This window comes from Elephas maximus, chromosome 3 (genome assembly GCF_024166365.1).
Source record: "Elephas maximus indicus isolate mEleMax1 chromosome 3, mEleMax1 primary haplotype, whole genome shotgun sequence".
Lineage (NCBI taxonomy): Eukaryota > Metazoa > Chordata > Mammalia > Proboscidea > Elephantidae > Elephas > Elephas maximus.
The window spans coordinates 115,912,311-115,934,594 of NC_064821.1; the positions used below are offsets into that span (position 1 = coordinate 115,912,311).

General features: G+C 38.6%; 1 protein-coding gene across 1 annotated transcript in view; it reads left to right on the forward strand.

Annotated features, from left to right (window-relative positions):
* LRRC7 (leucine rich repeat containing 7) overlaps nt 1-22,284 on the forward strand; it is a 617,060-nt gene that overhangs the window by 57,856 nt on the left and 536,920 nt on the right. The gene's annotated exons all lie outside the window — the stretch shown is intronic.

Genomic DNA, 22,284 nt, shown 5'->3' on the forward strand with positions numbered 1-22,284 from the left:
ACTGCTGCATTTGAATGATCTTCAGAAAAATTTTACTTGCCTGTAATACTAATGATAGTGTTTGATAATTTCCTCATTCTTTTGGATCATCTTTCTTTGGAATGGGCACAAACATGGATCTCATCCAGTCGGTTTGCCAGGTAACTGCCCTCCAAATTTCTTGGCACAGACATGTGAGCATCTCCAGCACTGCGTCTGTTTGTTGAAACACCTCAACTGGTATTCCGTCAATTCCTGAAACCTTGTTTTTTTGGCAGCGTCTCCAGAGCAGCTTGGACTTCTTTCCTCAGTACCATTGATTCTTGATCATATGCTACCTGCTGAAATGGTTGAACATCAACCAATTCCTTTTGGAACAATGACTCTGTGTAGTTTTTCATCTACTTTTGTTGCTTCCCACATAATTCAACATTTTGCCCGTAGAATCCTTCAAAATTGCAACTCGAGGCTTTAATTTTTTCTTCAGTTCTTTCAGCTTGAGAAATGCCCAGTGTGTTCTTCCCTTTTGGTTTTATAACTTCAGGTCTTTGCACATTTCGTTGTAATATTTTAGTTTGTCTTCTCAAGGTGCCCATTGAAATCTTCTGTTCAGGTCTTTTACTTCATCATTTCTTCCATTCACTTTAGCTACTCTACATTTAAAAGCATGTTTTAGAGTCCCTTCTGACATCCATTTTGGTCTTTTCTTTCCTTCCTGTCTTTTCAATGACGTTTTGCTTTCTTCATGTGTGATGTCTTCCCACAACTCATATGATCTTCAGTCATTAGTGTTCAGTACATCAAATCTATTCTTGAGATGGTCTCAAAATTCAGGTGGGACCTAGTAATATTTTGGCACTCATGAACTTGTTTTAATTTTCTGCAACTTCAATTTGAACTTGCAGATAAGCAGTCAATGGTCTGTTCCACAGGCAGCCTCTGGCCTTGTTCTGATAGAAGATATTGAGATTTTCCATCATTTCTTTCCACAGATTTAATCGATTTGATTTCTGTGTTTTCCGTCTAGTGAAGTTCACCTGTATAGTCACTGTTTGTGCTGCTGAAAAAACATATTTGCACTGAAGAAGTCCTTGGTCTTGCAAAATCCTATCATATAATCTCCGGCATTGTTTCTATTATCAAAGCCATATTTTCCAGCTAAGGGACCTTCTTCTTTGTGTCTAACTTTGCCATTTTAATCACCAGTAATTACCAATGCATCTTGACTACATGTTTGATCAATTTCAGACTATACAAGTTGGTAAAAATCTTCAACTTCCTCATCTTTGGCATTAGTGGTTGGTGCATGAATTTGAATTATTGTCCTGTTAACTGGTCTTCCTTATAGGCGTATGGATATTATCCTAACACTGACAGTGTTGTATTTCAGGATAGATCTTGAAATGTTTTTTTTTTTAATTTTTATTAAGCTTCAAGTGAACATTTACAATTCCAATCAGTCTGTCACATGTAGGTTTACATACATCTTACTCCCTTCTCCCACTTGCTCTCCCCCTATTGAGTCAGCCCTTACAGTCTCTCGTTTCGTGCCAATTTTGCCATCTTCCCTCTCTCTCTATCTTCCCATCCCCCCTCCAGTCAAGAGTTGCCAACACATTCTCCCGTGTCCACCTGATTTAATTAGCTCACTCTTCATCAACATCTCTCCCCCCCCACTGACCAGTCCTTTTCATGCCTGATGATTTGTCTTCGGGGATGGTTCCTGTCCTGTGCCAACAGAAGTTCTGGGGAGCATTGTCTCTGGGATTCCTCTAGTCGCAATCATACCATTAGGTGTGGTCTTTTAATGAGAATTTGGGGTCTGTATCCCACTGGTCTCCTGCTCCCTCAGGAGTTGTCTGTTGTGCTCCCTGACAGGGCAGACATCGATTGTGGCCGGGCACCAACTAGTTCTTCTGGTCTCAGGATAATGTAGGTCTCTGGTTCATGTGGCCCTTTCTGTCTCTTGGGTTCTTAGTTGTCGTGTGACCTTGGTGTTCCTCCTTTGCCTTTGCTCCAGGTGGGTTGAGACCAATTAATGTATTTTAGATGGCTGCTTGTTGGCATTTAGGACCCCAGGTGCCACAATTCAAAGTGGGATGCAGAGTGTTTTCATAATAGAATTGTTTTGCCCATTGACTTAGAAGTCCCCTCAAACCATGTTCCCCAGACCCCAGCCCCTGCTTCGCTGACCTTTGAAGCTTTCATTTTATCCCGGAAACCTCTTTACTTTTAATCCAGTCCAATTAGGCTGACCTTCCTTGTATTGAGTGTTGTCTTTCCCTTCACCCAAAGCAGTTCTTATCTACAGATTGATCAATAAAAACCCCTCTCCCTCCCTCCCTCCCTCCCCCCTTTGTAACCACATAAGTCTGTGTTCTTCTCCGTTTTTTCTATTTCTCAAGATCTTATAATAGTGGTCTTATACAATATTTGTCCTTTTGCCTCTGACTGATTTCGCTCAGCATAATGCCTTCCAGATTCCTCCATGTTATGAAATGTTTCACAGATTCGTCACTGTTCTTTATCGATGCGTAGTATTCCATTGTGTGAATATACCACAATTTATTTACCCATTCGTCCGTTGATGGACATCTTGGTTGCTTCCAGCTTTTTGCTATTGTAAACAGAGCTGCAATAAACATGGGTGTGCATATATCTGTTTGTGTGAAGGGTCTTGTATTTTTAGGGTATATTCCGAGGAGTGGGATTTCTGGGTTGTATGGTAGTTCTATTTCTAACTGTTTAAGATAACGCCAGATGGATTTCCAAAGTGGTTGTACCATTTTACAATCCCACCAGCAGTGTATGAGAGTTCCAATCTCTTCGCAGCCTCTCAAACATTTATTATTTTGTGTTTTCTGAATTAATGCCAGTCTAGTTGGTGTCAGATGGAATCTCATCATAGTTTTAATTTGCATTTCTCTAATGGCTAATGATCGAGAGCATTTTCTCATGTATCTGTTGGCTGCCTGAATATCTTCCTTAGTGAAATGTGTGTTCATATCCTTTGCCCACTTCTTGATTGGGTTGTTTGTCTTTTTGTGGTTGAGTTTTGACAGAATCATGTAGATTTTAGAGATCAGGCCCTGGTCTGAGATGTCATAGCTGAATATTCTTTCCCAGTCTGTAGGTGGTCTTTTTACTCTTTTGGTGAAGTCTTTAGATGTGCATAGGTGTTTGATTTTTAGGAGCTCCCAGTTATCTGGTTTCTCTTCATCATTTTTGGTAATGTTTTGTATTCTGTTTATGCCCTGTATTAGGGCTCCTAGGGTTGTCCCTATTTTTTCTTCCATGATTTTTATCGTTTTAGTCTTTATGTTTAGGTCTTTGATCCACTTGGAGTTAGTTTTTGTGCATGGTGTGAGGTATGGGTCCTGTTTCATTCTTTTGCAAATGGATATCCAGTTATGCCAGCACCATTTGTTAAAAAGACTATTATTTCCCCACTTGACTGACACTGGTCCTTCGTCAAATATCAGCTGCTCATACGTGGATGGATTTATATCTGGATTCTCAATTCTGTTCCATTGGTCTATGTGCCTGTTGTTGTACCAGTACCAGGCTGTTTTGACTACTGTAGCTATATAATAGGTTCTGAAATCAGGTAGGGTGAGGCCTCCCACTTTCTTCTTCTTTTTCAGTATTGTTTTGCTTATCCGGGGGTTCTTTCCTTTCCATATGAAATTAGTGATTTGTTTCTCTATCCCCTTAAAGTATGACATTGGTATTTGGATTGGAAGTGCGTTATATGTATAAATGGCTTTTGGTAGAATAGATATTTTTACTATGTTAAGTCTTCCTATCCATGAGCAGGGTATGTTTCTCCACTTAAGTATGTCCTTTTGAATTTCTTGTAGCAGAGTTTTATAGTTTTCTTTGTATAGGTCTTTTACATCCTTGGTAAGATTTATTCCTAAGTATTTTATCTTCTTGGGGGCTACTGTGAATGGTATTGATTTGGTTATTTCCTCTTCGGTGTTCTTTTTGTTGATGTAGAGGAATCCAAGTGATTTTTATATGTTTATTTTATATCCTGAGACTCTTCCAAACTCTTCTATTAGTTTCAGTAGTTTTCTGGAGGATTCCTTAGGGCTTTCCATGTATACGATCATGTCATCTGCAAATAGTGATAGCTTTACTTCCTCCTTACCAATCTGGATACCCTTTATTTCTTTGTCTAGCCTAATTGCCCTGGCTAGGACTTCAAGTACGATGTTGAATAAGAGCGGTGATAAAGGGCATCCTTGTCTGGTTCCCGTTCTCAAGGGAAATGCTTTCAGGTTCTCTCCATTTAGAGTGATATTGGCTGTTGGCTTTGCATATATGCCCTTTATTATGTTGAGGAATTTTCCTTCAATTCCTATTTTGGTTAGAGTTCTTATCATAAATGGGTGTTGAACTTTGTCAAATGCCTTTTCTGCATCTATTGATAAGATCATGTGGTTTTTATCTTTTGTTTTATTTATGTGATGGATTACATTAATGGTTTTTCTGATATTAAACCAGCCTTGCATACCTGGTATAAATCCCACTTGATCAGGGTGTATTATTTTTTTGATGTGTTGTTGGATTCTGTTGGCTAGAATTTTGTTGAGGATTTTTGCATCTATGTTCATGAGGGATATAGGTCTAAAATTTTCTTTTTTTGTAATGTCTTTACCTGGTTTTGGTATCAGGGAGATGGTAGCTTCATAGAATGAGTTGGGTAGTATTCCGTCTTTTTCTATACTTTGAAATACCTTCAGTAGTAATGGTGTTAAGTCTTCTCTGAAGGTTTGGTAGAACTCTGCAGTGAAGCCATCTGGGCCAGGACTTTTTTTTGTTGGAAGTTTTTTGATTACCGTTTCAATCTCTTTTTTTTGTTATGGGTCTATTTAGTTGTTCTACTTCTGAATGTGTTAGTTTAGGTAGGTAGTATTGTTCCAAGAATTTATCCATTTCTTCTAGGTTTTCAAATTTGTTAGAATACAATTTTATGTAGTAATCTGATATGATTCTTTTGATTTCATTTGGTTCTGCTGTGATGTGGTCCTTCTCGTTTCTTATTCAGGTTATTTGTTTCCTTTCCTGTTTTTCTTTAGTCAGTCTAGCCAGTGGTTTATCGATTTTGTTAATTTTTTCAAAGAACCAGCTTTTGGCTTTGTTAATTCTTTCAATTGTTTTTCTGTTCTCTAATTCATTTAGTTCAGCTCTAATTTTTATTATTTGTTTTCTTCTGGTGGCTGATGGGTTCTTTTCTTGCTCACTTTCTATTTGTTCAAGTTGTAGGGACAGTTCTCTGATTTTGGCTCTTTCTTCTTTTGGTATGTGTGCATTTATCGATATAAATTGGCCTCTAAGCACTGCTTTTGCTGTGTCCCAGAGGTTTTGATAGGAAGTATTTTCATTCTCGTTGCTTTCTAAGAATTTCCTTATTCCCTCCTTGATGTCTTCTATAACCCAGTCTTTTTTCAGGAGGTATTGCTCATTTTCCAAGTATTTGATTGCTTTTCCCTAGTTTTTCTGTTATTGATTTCTAGCTTCATTGCCTTGTGGTCTGAGAAGATGCTTTGTAATATTTCGATGTTTTGGATTCTGCAAAGATTTGTTTTATGACCTAATATGTGGTCTATTCTAGAGAATGTTCCATGTGCACTAGAAAAAAAAGTATATTTTGCAGCAGTTGGGTGGAGAGTTCTGTATAAGTCAATGAGGTCAAGTTGGTTGATTGTTGTAAGTAGGTCTTCCGTGTCTCTACTGAGCTTCTTACTGGATGTCCTGTCCTTCTTCGAAAGTGGTGTGTTGAAGTCTCCTACTATATATGTGGAGGTGTCTATTTCACTTTTCAATTCTGTTAAAATTTGATTTATGTATCTTGCAGCCCTGTCATTGGGTGCGTAAATATTTAATATGGTTATGTCTTCCTGATCAATTGTCCCTTTTATCATTATATAGTGTCCTTCTTTATCCTTTGTGACGGATTTAAGTCTAAAGTCTATTTTCTCAGAAATTAATATTGCTACTCCTGTTCTTTTTTGCTTATTCTTTGCTTGATATATTTTTTTCCATCCTTTGAGTTTTAGTTTGTTTGTGTCTCTAAGTCTAAGGTGTGTCTCTTGTAGGCAGCATATAGATGGATCGTGTTTTTTTATCCAGTCCGTGACTCTCTGTCTCTTTATTGGTGCATTTAGTCCATTTACATTCAGCGTAATTATAGATAAGTAAGTTTTTAGTGCTGTCATTTTGATGCCTTTTCATGTGTGTTGTTGGCCATTTCATTTTTCCACATGCTTTTTTGTGCTGAGACGTTTTTCTTAGTAGATTGTGAGATCCTCATTTTCATAATGTTTAACTTTGTGTTTATTGAGTCGTTACGTTTTTCTTGGCTTTTTTCTTGAGTTATGGAATTGATATTCCTTTTTGTGGTTACCTTTTTATTTACCCCTATTTTTCTAAGTAAAAACCTAACTTGTATCCTTCTATATCGCCTTGTATCACTCTCCATCTGGCAGTTCAATGCCTCCTATATTTAGTCCCTCTTTTTAATTGTTGTGATCATTTATCTATTGATTTCCATGATTTCCTGTTGTGTATATTATTTTGTTTATTTATTTATTTTTTAGAATTAGTCTTAATTTGTTTGTTTTTGTGCTTTCCCTATTTGAGTTGCGTTGATATCAGGATGTTCTGTTTTGTGACCTTGTATTGTGCTGGTACCTGATATTATTGGTCATCTGGCCAAACAATCTCCTTTAGGATTTCTTGCAGTCTTGGTTTAGTTTTTGCAAATTCTCTAAACTTGTGTTTATCTGTAAATATCTTAATTTCTCCTTCATATTTCAGAGAGAGTTTTGCTGGATATATGATCCTTGGTTGGCAGTTTTTCTCCTTCAGTGTTCTGTACGTCGTCCCATTCCCTTCTTGCCTGCATGGTTTCTGCTGAGTAGTCTGAACTTATTCTTATTGATTCTCCCTTGAAGGAAACCTTTCTTTTTTCCCTGGCTGCTTTTAAAATTTTCTGTTTGTCTTTGGTTTTGGCAAGTTTGATGATAATATGTCTTGGTGTTTTTCTTTTTGGATCCATCTTAAATGGGGTTCAATGAGCATCTTGGATAGATATCCTTTCGTCTTTCATGATGTCAGGGAAGTTTTGTGTCAGGATTTCTTCAACTATTTTCTCTGTGTTTTCTGTCCCCCCTCCCTGTTCTGGTACTCCAATCACTCGCAAGTTATCCTTCTTGATAGAGTCCCACATGATTCTTAGGGTTTCTTCATTTTTTTTAATTCTTTTATCTGATTTTTTTTCAGCTATGTTGGTGTTGTTTCCCTGGTCCTCCAGAAGTGCCAGTCTACATTCTAATTGCTCGAGTCTGCTTCTCTGACTTTCTATTGCGTTGTCAAATTCTGTAATTTTATTGTTAATCTTTTGGATTTCTACATGCTGTCTCTCTATGGATTCTTGCAACTTGTTAATTTTTCCACTATGTTCTTGAATAATCTTTTTGAGTTCTTCAACAGTTTTATCAGTGTGTTCCTTGGCTTTTTCTGCATTTATCCTAATTTCATTTGTGATATCTTTAAGCATTCTGTAAATTAGTTTTTTATATTCTGTATCTGATAATTCCAGGATTGTGTCTTCATTTGGGAAAGATTTTGATTCTTTTGTTTGGGGAGTTGGAGAAGCTGTCATGGTCTGTTTCTTTATGTGGTTTGATATGGACTGCTGTCTCCGAGCCATCACTGGGAAACTAGATTTTCCAGGTAGTCGGCTAAAAGAAAATGCAGTCAGATCCCTATCTGAATTCTCCCTCTGGCTCCGGGTATTCGGATGTTAATGGGGCCGCCTGGAGAGGGTGGGGAAGGGATCAGAGAGCTAGGAGTGTAGCACCACAGAATATAGAGCTGAATACCGCGTTCACGCTCCGCCCCCGTTCGCCAAAATCCGGGCGGGACGGTCCCGGCTAGGACGCTGCTTTCCTTGCTCGGATACCAGTCACTTCCTCCCGGGGACTTCTCCCTCCAGTGCGCAGCACCGCTCGAGTGCACTGGGTGGGCGTTTCCCACACGAACGGGTGGGCCCCCCCCAGGGTCTATTCAGGCGATTATAATTGGGCCCCGTGGTCACGCCCCGCCCGTGCGTGTGCCTAAATCCCAGCGGGACGACTTCCGGGTTGGGATGCTGCTTTCCCCGTTCCGGAACCAGTCACTTCCTCCCGGTGACTTCTCCTTCCGGTGTGCCACACCTCTCGCGCGAACTGGGTGGGCGTCACCCGCACGGCCAGGTGGGCCTGCCCCCTGGGTCAATTCAGGGCAATAAAAATGGACCCCACGCTCATGTCCCGCCTGCACACGCGCCCAGATCCCAGCGGAATGGCTCCCCGTCTGGGATGCTGCCTTCCCCGCCTCAAGACCAGTCACCTCCGGGGATTTTTCCCTCCGGTGTGCCGCGCCACATGCGCGGACTGGGTGTGCATCCTCCCGCACGAACGTGTGGGCCCCGCCCCGGGGTCACTTTAGGGAAATATAGTTGACCCCCCCCCGCTTGTGCCCCGTCTGCCTCTCGCCTAACTCCCAGCGGGACGGCACCCCAGCTGGGACGCTGTTCTCCCCACTCTCAGTTCAGTCACTACCTCCTGGGTGCTTCTCCCTCCGGCTGCGCCTCTACGCCACCCGCGCCAACCAGCTAGACTTCCTCCCAGGATGGGTTCGAGGGGGAAGGGGTGGGCCCCCTTTCTGTGCCGTCTGCCCCCCTGGGCTCTGCCCCAGATCGGGCTCCGAAGGTCACCTGCCTGGTACGCTGGCTCCTGATTCTGAAAACGGTCGCTGTCTGCCCGTATTTGTTCATTTTCCGTCTCTAAGTCTGTGCTTGTTGTTCAGAGTTCGTAGATTGTTATGTATGTGATCGATTCCCTTGTTTTTCCGAGTCTTTGTTGCAAGAGGGATCGCGGTAGTGTCCACCTAGTCCGCCATCTTGGCCCCGCCTCCTTGAAACGTTGATTTTGATGATGAACGTGATGCCATTCCTCTTCAGTTTGTCATTCCCAGCATAGTAGGCCACATGATTGTCTGGCTCAAAATGGACAACATTGCAAAGAATAGGAATTCCAGAACACTTAATTGTGCTCTTGAGGAACCTGTACATAAACCAAGAGGCAGTCATTCAAACAGAACAAGGGGATACTGTGTGGTTTGAAGTCAAGAAAGGTGTGTGCCAAGGTCGTATCCTTTCACCATACTTACTCAGTTTGTAGGCTAAGCAAATAATATGAACAGCTGGACTGTATGAAGAAGAATGTAGAATCAGGTTTAGTGGAAGACTCATTAACAACCTGTGATATGCAGATGACACAACCTTACTTGCTGAAAGTAAGGAGGTCTTGAAGTACTTACTGATGAAGATCAAAGACCACAGCCTTCAGTACGGATTGCACCTCAACATAAAGAAAATGAAAATCCTCACAACTAGGACAATAAGCAACATTATGACAAAGGGAAAAAAGACTGATGTTGTCAAAGATTTCGTTTTACTTGGACCCACAGTCAGTTCCTATGGAATCAGCAGTCAGGAAACAAAATGACATAGTGCATTGGGCAAATCTATTGCCAAAAACCTCTTTAAAGTGTTAAAAATCAAAGATGCCATTTTGGTGCACCTAACCCAAGCCATGATATTTTTAATCACCTCACATGCATGCAAAAAGAAAAAAAAAAAAACTTTGCTCTTGAACATCGAGTAGCCAAAGCGAAATGAAGATGATGAAATAAAAGAGTTGAAGAGAAGATTTCAAAGTGGGGCTGGAGAAGACAAAGTAAAGTATTATAATGTCATGTGCAAAGACCTGGAGATGGAAATCCAAAAAGGAAGAAAACTCTTGGCACTTCTCAAGCCGAAAGAACTGAAGAAAAAATTCAGGCTTCAAGTTGCAATATTGTAGTATTCTATGCAGAAAATATTAAACAACTCAGGAAGGACCGAAAGAAGATGGAAGGAATACAGAGTCACTATACCAAAAATAATTGGTTGACATTCAACCATTTCAGGAGGTACAGTGTGAGCAGGAACCAATGGTACTGAAGGAAGAAGTCCAAGCTGCACTGAAGGCATTGGCAAAAAACAAGGCTCAAGGAATTGATGGAATACTAATTGACATGTTTCAACAAATGGATGCAATGCTAAAAGTACTCACTCGTCTATGCCAAGAAATTTGGACAACATCTACCTAGCTAGCTGACTGGAAGAGATCTATATTTGTGCCTATTCCTAAGAAAGGTAATCCCACTGAATGCAGAAATTATTGAACAATATCATTAATATCATATGCAAGTAAAATTTTGCTGAAGATCATTGAAAAGCAGCTGCACCGGTATATCAACAGGGAACTGCCAAAAACTCAAGCCAGATTCAGGAGAAGAACCAGGGATATCATTGCTGATGTCAGATGGATCCTGGATGAAAGCAGAGAATAACAGAAAGATGTTTATCTGTGTTTTATTAACTATACAAAGGCATTTGACTGTGCGGATCATAACAAACTATGGATAACATTGTGAAGAATGGGAATTCCAGAACACTTAATTGTGCTCATGAGGAACCTATACACAGATCAAGAGGCAGTAGTTTGAACAGAACAACGGAATAATGTGTGGTTTAAAGTCAAGAAAAGTGGGTGTCAGGGTTGTATCCTTTCATCATACCTATTCAATCTCTATGCTGAGCAAATAATCTGAGAAGCTGGACTATGTGAAGAAGAACAGGGCATCAGGATTGGAGGAAGATTCGTTAACAACCCGTGTTATGCAGATGACACAACCTTGCTTGCTGAAAGTGAAGAGGACTTGAAGCACTTACTGATGAAGATCAAAGACCCAGCCTCCAAGATGGATTACACCTCAACATCAAGAAAACAAAAGTCTTCACAACTGCACCAATAAACCACATCATGATGAATAGAGAAAAGATTGAAGTTGTCAAGGATTTCATTTTACTTGGGTCCGCAGTCAACACCCATTTAAGCAGCAGTCAAGAAATCAAAAGATGCATTGCATTGGTCAGATCTGCTGTAAAAGACCTCTTTAAAGTGATGAAAAGCAAAGAAGTCACATTGAAAGTTAAGGTGCACCTGACCCAATCCATGGTGTCTTCAGTAGCCTCCTATGCATGTGAAAACTGGATGATGAATAAAGAAGACCACAGAAGAACTGACGTCTTTGAATTGTGGTGTTGGAGAAGAATACTGAATATACCATGGACTGCCAAAAGAACGAACAAATCTGTCTTGGAAGAAATATAACCAGAATGCTCCTTAGAAGCAAGAATGGCAAGACGGCATCTCACATACTTTGGGCATATTGTCAGGAGGGATCAGTCCCTGGAGAAGGACATCATGCTTGGCAAAGTAGAGTGTCAGCGAAAAAGTGGATGACCCTCAATGAGATGGGTTGACATAGTGGCTGCAACAGTAGGCCTAAGCATAGTGATTGTGAGGATGGCACAGGACTGGGCAGTGTTTTATTCTGTTGTACATAGGGTCACTATGAGTCATTGCAGGCTTGATGGCACCTAACAACAACAACATATGCATGTGAAAGATGGACAATGATTAAGGAAGATTGAAGAAGAATGATGCTTTTGAATTATGGTGTTGGTGAAGAATATTGAATATACCATGATCTGGCAGAAGAGCAAACAAGTCTGTCTGGAAAAAGTATAGCCAGAGTGCTTCTTGGAAGTGAGGATGGTGAGACTTCACCTTATGTACTGTGGACACATTACCAGAAGAGACGAGTCCCTGGAGAAGGACATAATGCTTGGTAAAGTGGAATGCCAGTGACAAAGAGGAAGACCCTTGATGAAGTACATTGACACAGTGGCTGCAACGATGGGCTCAAGCATGGCAATGATTGTGAGTGTTTGTAGTGTTTCCTTCTGTTGTACACAGGATTGCCGTGAGTCAGAACCAACTTGACAGCATCTAACAACAACAACGACATATAACATATTATTGTGAGCACACAATGATTATCATTCATAAAGTTTCAACAATTTGAAAACATTATCTAACCATACATCTAGTAGCTCCGTTTTTGACAAACTTTTTCACTTTTTATTTCATATTAAGACATTTACATGGATATACCGTATACATATACAAACTCTTCATTGGAAAGTTTTATTGGTTTACTTACATTATCAAGAGCATTTATTAATCACTTTTGTACTTGAAGTGATACATGGGCCACCAGTGTGAAAGGAATATGACAGACAGCTCCTTTTCTCAGGGAGCTTTATTATAAAGACAAACACCCAGAAGCATAATAATAAATTGCTTATTTTAACAAACACTTTCCAAACACAATCTCATTGTCAACTTATTTCAAGCAGTATTGAGCATAATTTGAATAGAAACCTGGAGTATATAATAATTATATATCATTCTTTCCTGTGCCACAAAAACTGAATGCAAATTCAGCTGGGGAATGTGTTCATTTTTTGCCTATCAGCACTATAAGCAGATAAAGCTCTCATTTGTCCTGGCCTCTGTGGCGCATTGATATCACTGACCAAACACCAATTTGGGCTGTATCCTTTTGTGCAGGAAGGAACCGGAGCAATTTAAAATCACCCACAGGCAACTTACATTGTCTTCATTCATGTTCCCTTTCTTGGCACTGATTACTTATCTTGGCTCTCCTATTAACTTCTATGTGACTTGAGGGATACAGAAATCTAACAACTTGTGTGATCTATCTCATTTGTAAAATGCAGCTAATCTACTTACTGTGGCAATGTGTGGAATTCTTAACAACACCAGGCAACTCTAATTAACTGACTAGAAACAATTTGATACAAATGTGGGGCATAGACATGGGTTATATATATAAGGTCTCTAAGTGTAATATACAGACATCTCCATAACCTATCCCACTGAATGGGAAAATAACTGGTTTAGGGCGTATTGCTCTTATGTCTTTGCAAAAGCCTGGAGTAGCTTTCTTCTACGTTTCCCTACTTGGAGGCAAATATTTGGCACAAAACAATCAAACTACGGTAAACATTCTGAACTGTAGATCCATGTACTTGTTCTTCCTGCTTTAAAAACATTTGTTAGATTTTATCAAAAAGTCATGAATACTCCCTTTTATAAAAATCTTACAAACATTCTTGTTGCAAACACTCTTAGTTCCTTTCTTCCTTCCTACTTGCATTTATAGAGCCTGAAAAGCTAATTTCTCATTTTCCCAGCCTCCCTTGCAGCTAGGGTTGCCCTTGTGATGTAGTCCTCTGGTAAATGAAACATTAGCAGAAGACTGCTAGGGGTTCATCGGATGTTTTTCTTTCTTATTAAAAGAAGCACAGACTACTGATAACTGCTCTTCCTTCGTTCTTCTCACATTAAAAGAAAGCTACACCAGGAAGATACAGGAAAAGACCAAAATAATAACAAAGAAAACGAAGCTGACATGTCAAGCTACTAAATCAATGCCACCAGCTTTCTACTTTCAGAATTCTAGTAACATTAGAAAAATAAGCCTTTATTTATTTAAACCATTGTGAACGAAGTTATCTGTTACTTGAAACTGAACACATTTTGAAACAAGATGAAAGAGTATACATACACATGCAATTTTATATACATGTATGAGTGTATAATTGTTAATGAAGAAAGAAATTGGGGGGAGAGTTCCAAAACATTCAATTGTATAAAATGCAGATTCACGTTACTGTGAGGTTAATGAAAATTGCTATTTTAGCATTAATACTATAATTTTACAGAGAAAAAAAATACATATACTGTTGATAGCTAATCACACACAGAACTGAGAAATTCCGAATGATCAGGAAGCAATCAGCTCCTGACATCTCACCACCCCCTCTCCCACTCTGTACTCTTACTTCTTGGACAAGAACTGTAGTTCTCTGAGGGCTGGGCAGAGAACAGGACTTAATCACCAATTACGTACTATCCAGATTCTTATTAATGAGGCTCCTGTTTAAATTACTGTAATGAAAAAGACAAAGTAAAATTTAAATGTGATTATGAAAGCAATTCAGTAAATATTTCTCAAGTACCATCTATGAAAGCAGTGCTCTGCTAGCATTGCAAAGCATACAACAAAAGTATAATTCTTAATATCTGCCCTGAAGAAACCTACAATAAATATTGAATACATTTAAAACAGTCTTCAAGGCTATAATTACGGTGCAGAAAATAAAATTTAATGACACTTTTAGATACCCAGAAACTGAATTTTCATTAGTAAAATTCAAGTCTTTTTGGCTATTTTAAACAAATATGCCTAACATTTGTATTTATAATCTAAAGTGATTAATGGGTCAATTGTCCTCTGTTAAATAAAAATTTTCAGTAGTATTATACTACATATAAATCAATCTATAATAATACTCTTATAATCATAATGTCTGGTAAAATAAAAACACTTTATAAAATGGCACAGTGAAGCCTTTGGGTCCTGTGTGTTTGCTTCCTCAGTTAATTCAGCAATCCTTTATTTAAAGGCATCATTATTATAATACCAGTTGCTACTGAGTAGACTTCAACTCATGGCCACTGATGTGTGACAGAGTAGAACTGTGTTCCCTAGGGTTTTCAATGGCTGCTTTTTTGGGCATAGATCACCAGGCCTTTTTTCCAAGGCACCTTTGGGTGGACAGAAACCTCAAACTTTTTGGTTGGTAGCTGAGCACATTACCACTTGCACTACCCAGGGACTCCAGAAAACTTAGTGGAAAAGACTTTTTCCAAAGACTTGAAGATTTGATATATTCATGGACTTTATGATGAGAGGAAATAATAATTTAGAGCCTACAAAGATCCATTGAAAATATGTTTCACTTAAAATTTTCCACACCACTTATAAATGCTAAGGTTAGTTTGCGTTCCACCTTAAAGATATACACCTCCCCCCCAAAAAAAACACAAAAGTCAACTTAGCCAGGTCTTCAGAGACATTAAGTGAACTATATTTCAAAGTGGAAGGGACAAATTCAAAATGGCCAGGGGTAGTCCAGAGTAGGGGAAATAAGTTAGGAATTGTTCCCTCATGAGCTGTTTCTTCACATTCAGTCAAACTTCCCTGTTCAAAATACACTGCAGGGAAGTTAAGAGGACCATGTGCTTCTAAACAAATTGTTGGACTGTGCTTAGCTTTAAATCACTAGATAATATTTAAATGTTAGAAGACAAGGTCATTCATTTGTTCTTTTAAGAAAAATAATTTCCATTTTTAATCCTGTTGTTAGGTGCCGTCAAATTGGTTCCAATTCATAGCAACCCCATGTACAACAGAGCAAAACCACTGCCTGGTCCTGCACCACCCTCACAATCATTTTTATGCTTGAGTCCACTGTTGCACCCCTGTGTCAATCCATCTCCTTGAGAGTTGTCCTCTTTTTCACTGACCAAGCATGCTTTCTTCCTCCAGGGACTGATCCCTCCTGATAACATGTCCAAAGTATGTGAGACATAGTCTTACCATCTTCTAAGGGCATTCTGGTTGCACTTCTTCCAAGACAGATTTTTCATTTTTTTTGCTGACCATGGTATACTCAAAGTTCTTCGCCAACACCACAATTCAGTGGTGTCAGTTCTTCTTTGGTCTTCCTTATTCATCCTGCAGCTTTTGCATGCATTTGAGGCAATTGAAAACACCATGGCTTGGGTCAGGCACATGTTACTCTTCAAGGTGACATCTTTGCTTTTCAACACTTTAAAGAGGTCTTTTGCAGCAGATTTGCCCAATGCAATATGTCTTTTGATTTCTTGACTGCTGCTTCTATGGGTGTTAATTACGGATCCAAGTAAAATGAAATCCTTGACAACTTCAATCTTTTCTCCATTTATCATGATGTTACTTATTGGTCCTGTTGTGAGGATTTTTGTTTTCTCTCTATTGAGGTATAATCCATACTGAAGGCTGTACTCTTTGATCTTTGTCAGTCAGCGCTTCAAGTCCTCTTCATTTTCAGCCAGCAAGATTGTCATCTGCATAATGCAGGTCATTAATGAGTCTTCCTCCAATCCTGATGCCACATACTTCTTCATATATTCCAGCTTCTCGTATTATTTGCTCAGCATAGAGATTGAATAGGTATGGTGAAGAGATACAACTCTGAAGTATACCTTTTCTGACTTTAAAATATGCAGGAACCCCTTGTTTTTTGTTTGAATGACTGCCTGTTGATGTATGTACAGGTTCCTCATGAGCACAATTAGGTGTTCTGGAATTCCCATTCTTTGCAATGTTATCCATAATTTGTTATGATCCACACAAATACCTTTTCATAGTCAATAATACACACAGGTAAACATCTTTCTGGTATTCTCTGCTTTCAGGCAGAATCCATCTGATGTCAGCAATGATATCCGTGGTCCCACGTCCTCTTCTGGGTCTGGCTGTTCACTGTAGATACATTGTTATAGCCATTTTTTAAATTATCTTCAGTAAAATTTTACTTGCATGTGACATTGAGAATGTTGTTCAAAAATTTCTTATTGAATCACTTTTTGGGGGGAATAGGCATAAATATGGATCTCTTCCAGTCATTTGGCCAGGTAGTTGTCTTCTGAATTTCTTGGCATAGATGAGCGAGCACTTTCAGCACTCTATCTGTTTGTTGAAATATCTCAATTGGTATTCCATCAATTCATGAAGCCTTGTTTTTTTGTCAATGCCTTCAGTGCAGCTTGGACTTCTTCCTTCAGTACCATTGGTTCCTTATCATATGCTACCTTCTGAAATGGCTGAACATTAACCAATTATTTTTGGTACAGCTATTGTGTGTATCCCTTCAATCTTCTCTAGATGCTTCTTTCATCATTCAATATTTGCACATCGAAGCCTTCAAAATTGCAACTTGAGGGTTGAATTTTTTTCTTCAGTTCTTTCAGCTTGAGAAATTTCGAGTGTGTCTTCTCTTTTGGTTTTTTATCTCCAGGTCTTTGCACATGCCATTATAATACTTTACTTTGTCTTCTCTAGCTGTTCTTTGAAATCTTCTGTTCAACTCTTTTACTTCATCATTTCTTCCTTTTGCTTTACCTACTCGACATTCAAGAGCAAGTTTCAGAGTCTCTTCTGATATCCATTTTGGTCTTTTCTTCCTTTCCCATCTTTTTAACGACCTCTTGCTTTCTTAGTGTATAATGTCCTTGATGTCATTCCACAACTCATCTGGTCTTTGGTCATTAGGGTTCAATGTGTCAAAACTGTTCTTGAGATGCTCTCTAAATTCAGGTGTGATATACTCAAGGTTGCACTTTGGCTTTCATGGACTCATTCTAATTTTCTTCAGTTTCAACTTGAACTTGCATATGAGCAATTAATGGTCTGTTCTGCTTGCCTGGCCTTGTTTTACCTGATGATACTGTGCTTTTCCACAGATGTAGTAGATTTGATTCCTGTGTATTTCATCTGACGAGGTCTACATGTATAGTTGCCATTTATGTTGTTGAAGAAAGATAATTGCAATGAAGAAGTTGTTGGTCTTGCAAAATTCTGTCGTGCAACCTCCAGCTTCATTTCTGTCTCTGAGACCATATTTTCCAACTACCGATCCTTCTTCTTTGTTCTCAGCTCTTGCATTCCAATAACCAGAAATTACCAATGCATCTTGATTTCATGTTCCGTCAATTTAAGACTTCAGAAGTTGGTAAAAATCTTCAATTTCTTCATCCTTGGCCTTAGTGGTTAGTGTATAAATTTGAATAATAATTGTATTAGCTGGTCTTCCTTGTAGGCCTGTAGATATTATCTATCACTGACAGTGTTGTACTTCAGAATAGATCTTGAATTGTTCTTTTTGACAATGAACGAAACGCCATTCCCCTTCAAGTTGTCATTCCCAGCATAGTAGACCATATGATTGTCTGATTCAAAATGGCCAATACCAGTCCATTTGAGCTCGCTAATGCCTAGGAAATCAAAGTTTATGCATCCTATTTCATTTTTGACAATTTCCAATTTTCTGAAATTCATACTTCGTACATTCCAAGTTCAGATTGTTAATGGATGTTTGCAGGTGTTCCTTCTCATTTTGAGCTGTGCCACATCAGCAAATGAAGGTCCAGAAAGCTTAACACCATCCACATCGTTAACACTGACTCTACTTTGAGGTGGCAGCTCTTCCCTAGTTGTTTTTTAAGTGCCTTTCAGCCTGAGGGGCTCATCTTCTGGCACTATTTCAGACAATGTATTGCTGCTATCCATAAGGTTTTCACTGGCTAATTCTTTTCAGAAGTAGACCACTGGGTCCTTCTCTCTAGTATATTTTAGTCTTGAAGCTCATCTGAAACCTGTCTACCGTGAGTGACCCTGTTGGTATTTGAATACTGGTGGCATAGCTTTCAGCATCACAGCAACACACAAACCCCAACAGTATGAGAAACTGACAGACACATGGGGGTTTTTAATTGTACATCTATTTATTCTAAAGTACATGACAAAGGAATTCAATTTTAATCAGTAACACGACTTATAAATGTCTGGTGGCTGGTTTCATTGTTAGCACCTCCTTTTTTTTTTTTTTTTTTCCATACATTTTACTCATAGCTTTGATAGTTGAATGGATGTAAAAATTATGGTGGAATGTGGGTGACAGGGGCTATAGTTTGGAGTTCAGCTGTAGATGGAAATAGTATGGAATCTAACACAAATTAAAAGGATATAATTCAAATGCAAATAAGTCAGCAAAAGCAAACATATCATTTACATGAAGGGTGGAACCACATGTGTTTTTGCTTACCCTTGTATCACCAGGACCTACCACAATGCCTGGCACATTGTAGGCTCTCAATCAAAGGTATGAATCTAAATAAATAAATAAGTTCAGAATTCTCTTGGGAGTTTTGGTTATAAGAATGCATTAGCAGCAAGGGTGGAGTATGGTGCAAAAAACTCTATGAGCAGAATGCTGTGTTAATATACTTAGCATCAAAAATCGGAAATATTCTGAGATCTTGGTGAGGGCTTGAGTCTACAAGTGGAGGAAATTATTTTGTTTGCAAGACTCTACATCTCAGCTCTTATGAGAGTCAGGGTAGCTGACTGCTGTAAGAACAACAACAAAAAAACCAAAATCTCATTAGATAATTGTAATAAAAGGTTTACTTCTTCCTGCCGGGTATCAAAAGAATGGAAAATACTGAAACCTGGCTAGGCAGGAAGTGGAGGACCTCTACCATGGCAGTGGGGGAAGTTCCTTAATTAGACTAAGTCTACTGTCTAGGAGGAACAGCCTCATTCGTTTTCACCCTAACCTGGCTCTAGGCCTAGGAAGTTCTTCCTTTTCCATTATCCTCCATGTCTATGTCTGATATGAGCATTAGGGATATGCCTTCCTCCTGTCTTCACAACCTGCTTCTGGCACATTCAAGCATGAATGCTAGAGTTATTCTAAATATCATACACATCCAGAGTCCTGGTTTCTTTGGCCATATGATTTCCTTGAAACCTTAGTAAAGTTTTGAGCTATTTGATTCTAGTCACTTCTACCTCAGTAAGCACACACAAAGTTCTTTCCTATACAAGCCACCCTTTCTCTATTTAATGGTAGTTATGTTGAGGCCTTCAGACATGGGTTGGAAGTCTATATTCTTAATCTAATTTTTACTGTAGGGCTAAGTAAGTTTTAGTAGGCCTCTTTCTCTCAGAGACAAGTTTTTTGATCTGATTTCCTATTGTTTGGGGCCTAGAAGCAGTCACCTTAACAGTACTTAAAGGCCTCCATTTTATGAGCCCTTTCTACCCTATCATTTCTGGCAACAAACTTGTGGACTCTTATTTCAACTCTCTCTTAATATGCTCATAATATTTCACTGAAAACGGCAGTAGCATTGAACACACATGATCGCTGATTCTGTCTCATCACTTTCTCTAGAGGAAGTGGGCAGGTGCCGGCTTTAAGGTTGTCATCCACGACAGTTTTACCAGCTATATGAGAAGACATAAGAGAACTTTCCAGCCTCATAGCTTCTGTTTCCTTGCCACCTATGGCCCACACATTAAGCACTAGCTTAATGCCACATATTTTAGTTTTTTGTCATTATAGCACCCAACTTCAAAATGTCAATTTCTGTATTATTCAGAGGAATCTTATTGCCTCAATAAACAACCTCAACATTTGAGTTGCTTAAGCAATAAAAGTTTGATTTCTTACTCGTGTCAGAATCCATTGTAGGCCTGTGTTTGATGGAGGGGTTCACATGTATGCAGGCTCTGCTCCAGTGCTTCCAAGATCCATGTCCCGTTCTTCTGTGACTCTACTCCCTCTAGATCAATAGTTCTCAAACTGGTGCCCATGGACCTTTGGTGAGACTCTAAAACCCTTTGGGGGGGGGCTGCAAGGTCATAACTATTTTTGTAATAATACTTAAGCATTATTTGTCTTTGTCAGTATGTTGACATTTGCACTGATGATGAAAGCAGTTGGTATCAGTGCTGGTGCCTTATCACAAATCAAGGCAGTGCCACCAAACCGTACTAGTAGTCATTGTATTCCTCACTGCCACTCACTTAGGGTCAAAAAATTGCCAGTTTCAATTAAGAATGCCTTGATGAAAGAGCACCGGTAATTTGAATAAACCTTCATCTTTGAGTGCAAATCTTTTTCAAACTCTGCATGAGGAAATGGGAACTATGCATAAAGCATATCTTCTGCACAGCAAAGCACAATGGTTATCTCAAGGAAAAGCTCTTGTGCTATTATCTGAGTTTCAAGCTGAACTAGCCTTTCTTTACCTTTCTTCCGGAACACCATTTTTACTTAAAAGGACAGACATTTCAGATGTAGGTATTTGACAGAAGTTTCCTCAAACATGAACAAAATGAGTCTATTACTTCTAGAACAGTGACTGACGATATTGTGGCTAATGATAAAAATTCAATGTTTCAAGTGAAAATTAAAATTTTGGAAAACTTGTGTCTGCCTCCATGAACTTGAAAGCTTCCCCATATTAGAGAATGCTCTGGTGAGACTGAAAGAGATCTCACAGTCTGTGATTTTTTTTATATTGTATGATGAAATGTGTCAAGATTTGGAAGATCTGCATAAATCAGTAAACCATGATTTTTCAATGATATGACAAAATCATGCATGAGTTAAGGAAAAAAAAGTTCCAGATAGGGCAATGAATTTTAATATAACAGAATTCAAGAAGGTTGTTGATACGGTTTAAAATTCAATATTGCAACAAGACCTTAAGAAACAATGAGCTTTTCTGTAGTATCAAAGAATACCCAAAATCACCTTAAAATACTCCTCCCTTTTCAAACTGCGTCTGTGTGAGGCTGGATTTTCTTCATATGCAGAAGCAGATGCACGAATCTTGTAGGAAGCCAGAAATCAAAGAATTTGCAAAAATGTAAAATAATGCCACTCTTCTCACTAAATTTGCTTTTTTAAAAAAATATATAACTATTTTAATTAAGATATTTATAATAACCATAGGGTCACTATGAATCTGAATCAACTCAACAGCAATGGGTTTTGGTTTGGATGCTAACGTGTAACCAATTTATTATTGTTATCTTAAAATAATGTAACAAGTATTTGTGTGCTCACTTTTACTTTTTAATATGGTTAATATTATTAGATATAATCTGCATTTTAAAAAGTTCCTTGGATTATCAATAGGTTTTAGAGTATAAAGGGATCCTGAGACCGAAAAGCTTGAGAACTAGTGCTCTAGATTCCTCCTAATTGTGCTGATTACGGGGAAAGAAAGTAAGAATTATAGAGGGAAATTGTAATAGATGGCTCCAAAGTGACACGCATAACTCCCACTTATATTCCATTAGCTAGATATCACTCACAGAGGCACCTAGCTGCAAGGGAGCTGGAAAATGTGTCTAGGAAGAAAAGGAGAATAAAATGGAATACTGGGAGTCTCTGACAAAGCACTGAAAAATTGTAATGACTACATTTTCCTAGTCATTTACATATTCTCATAACATGATGTTCACCTGTCTCATGGGTATATAGTTTCCATATCTGTAATTATGATTTGAGCCAGAATTTGAACCCAGATCTACCTGATCCCATTCTCTTTGTTCTTTCTACTTTGTTATACTTCTTTATTAAAAAATGATTATCCCAAATCCAAGCCTGGCCATTTAGATTTCTTAGAAAATATTAGATTCTATTAGTTCTTACAGATACCTACTGTAATCCAGATAGGAATTTTAGGATTTTAGAAATGTTTAGATATGAATTTAGTTTGTGTTTGTGATTCTGATGAATACAGTGGATTTTATCTCACTGGGAAATGTCCTGGTTGAAATATCACTGGTGTTTAATAATCATGC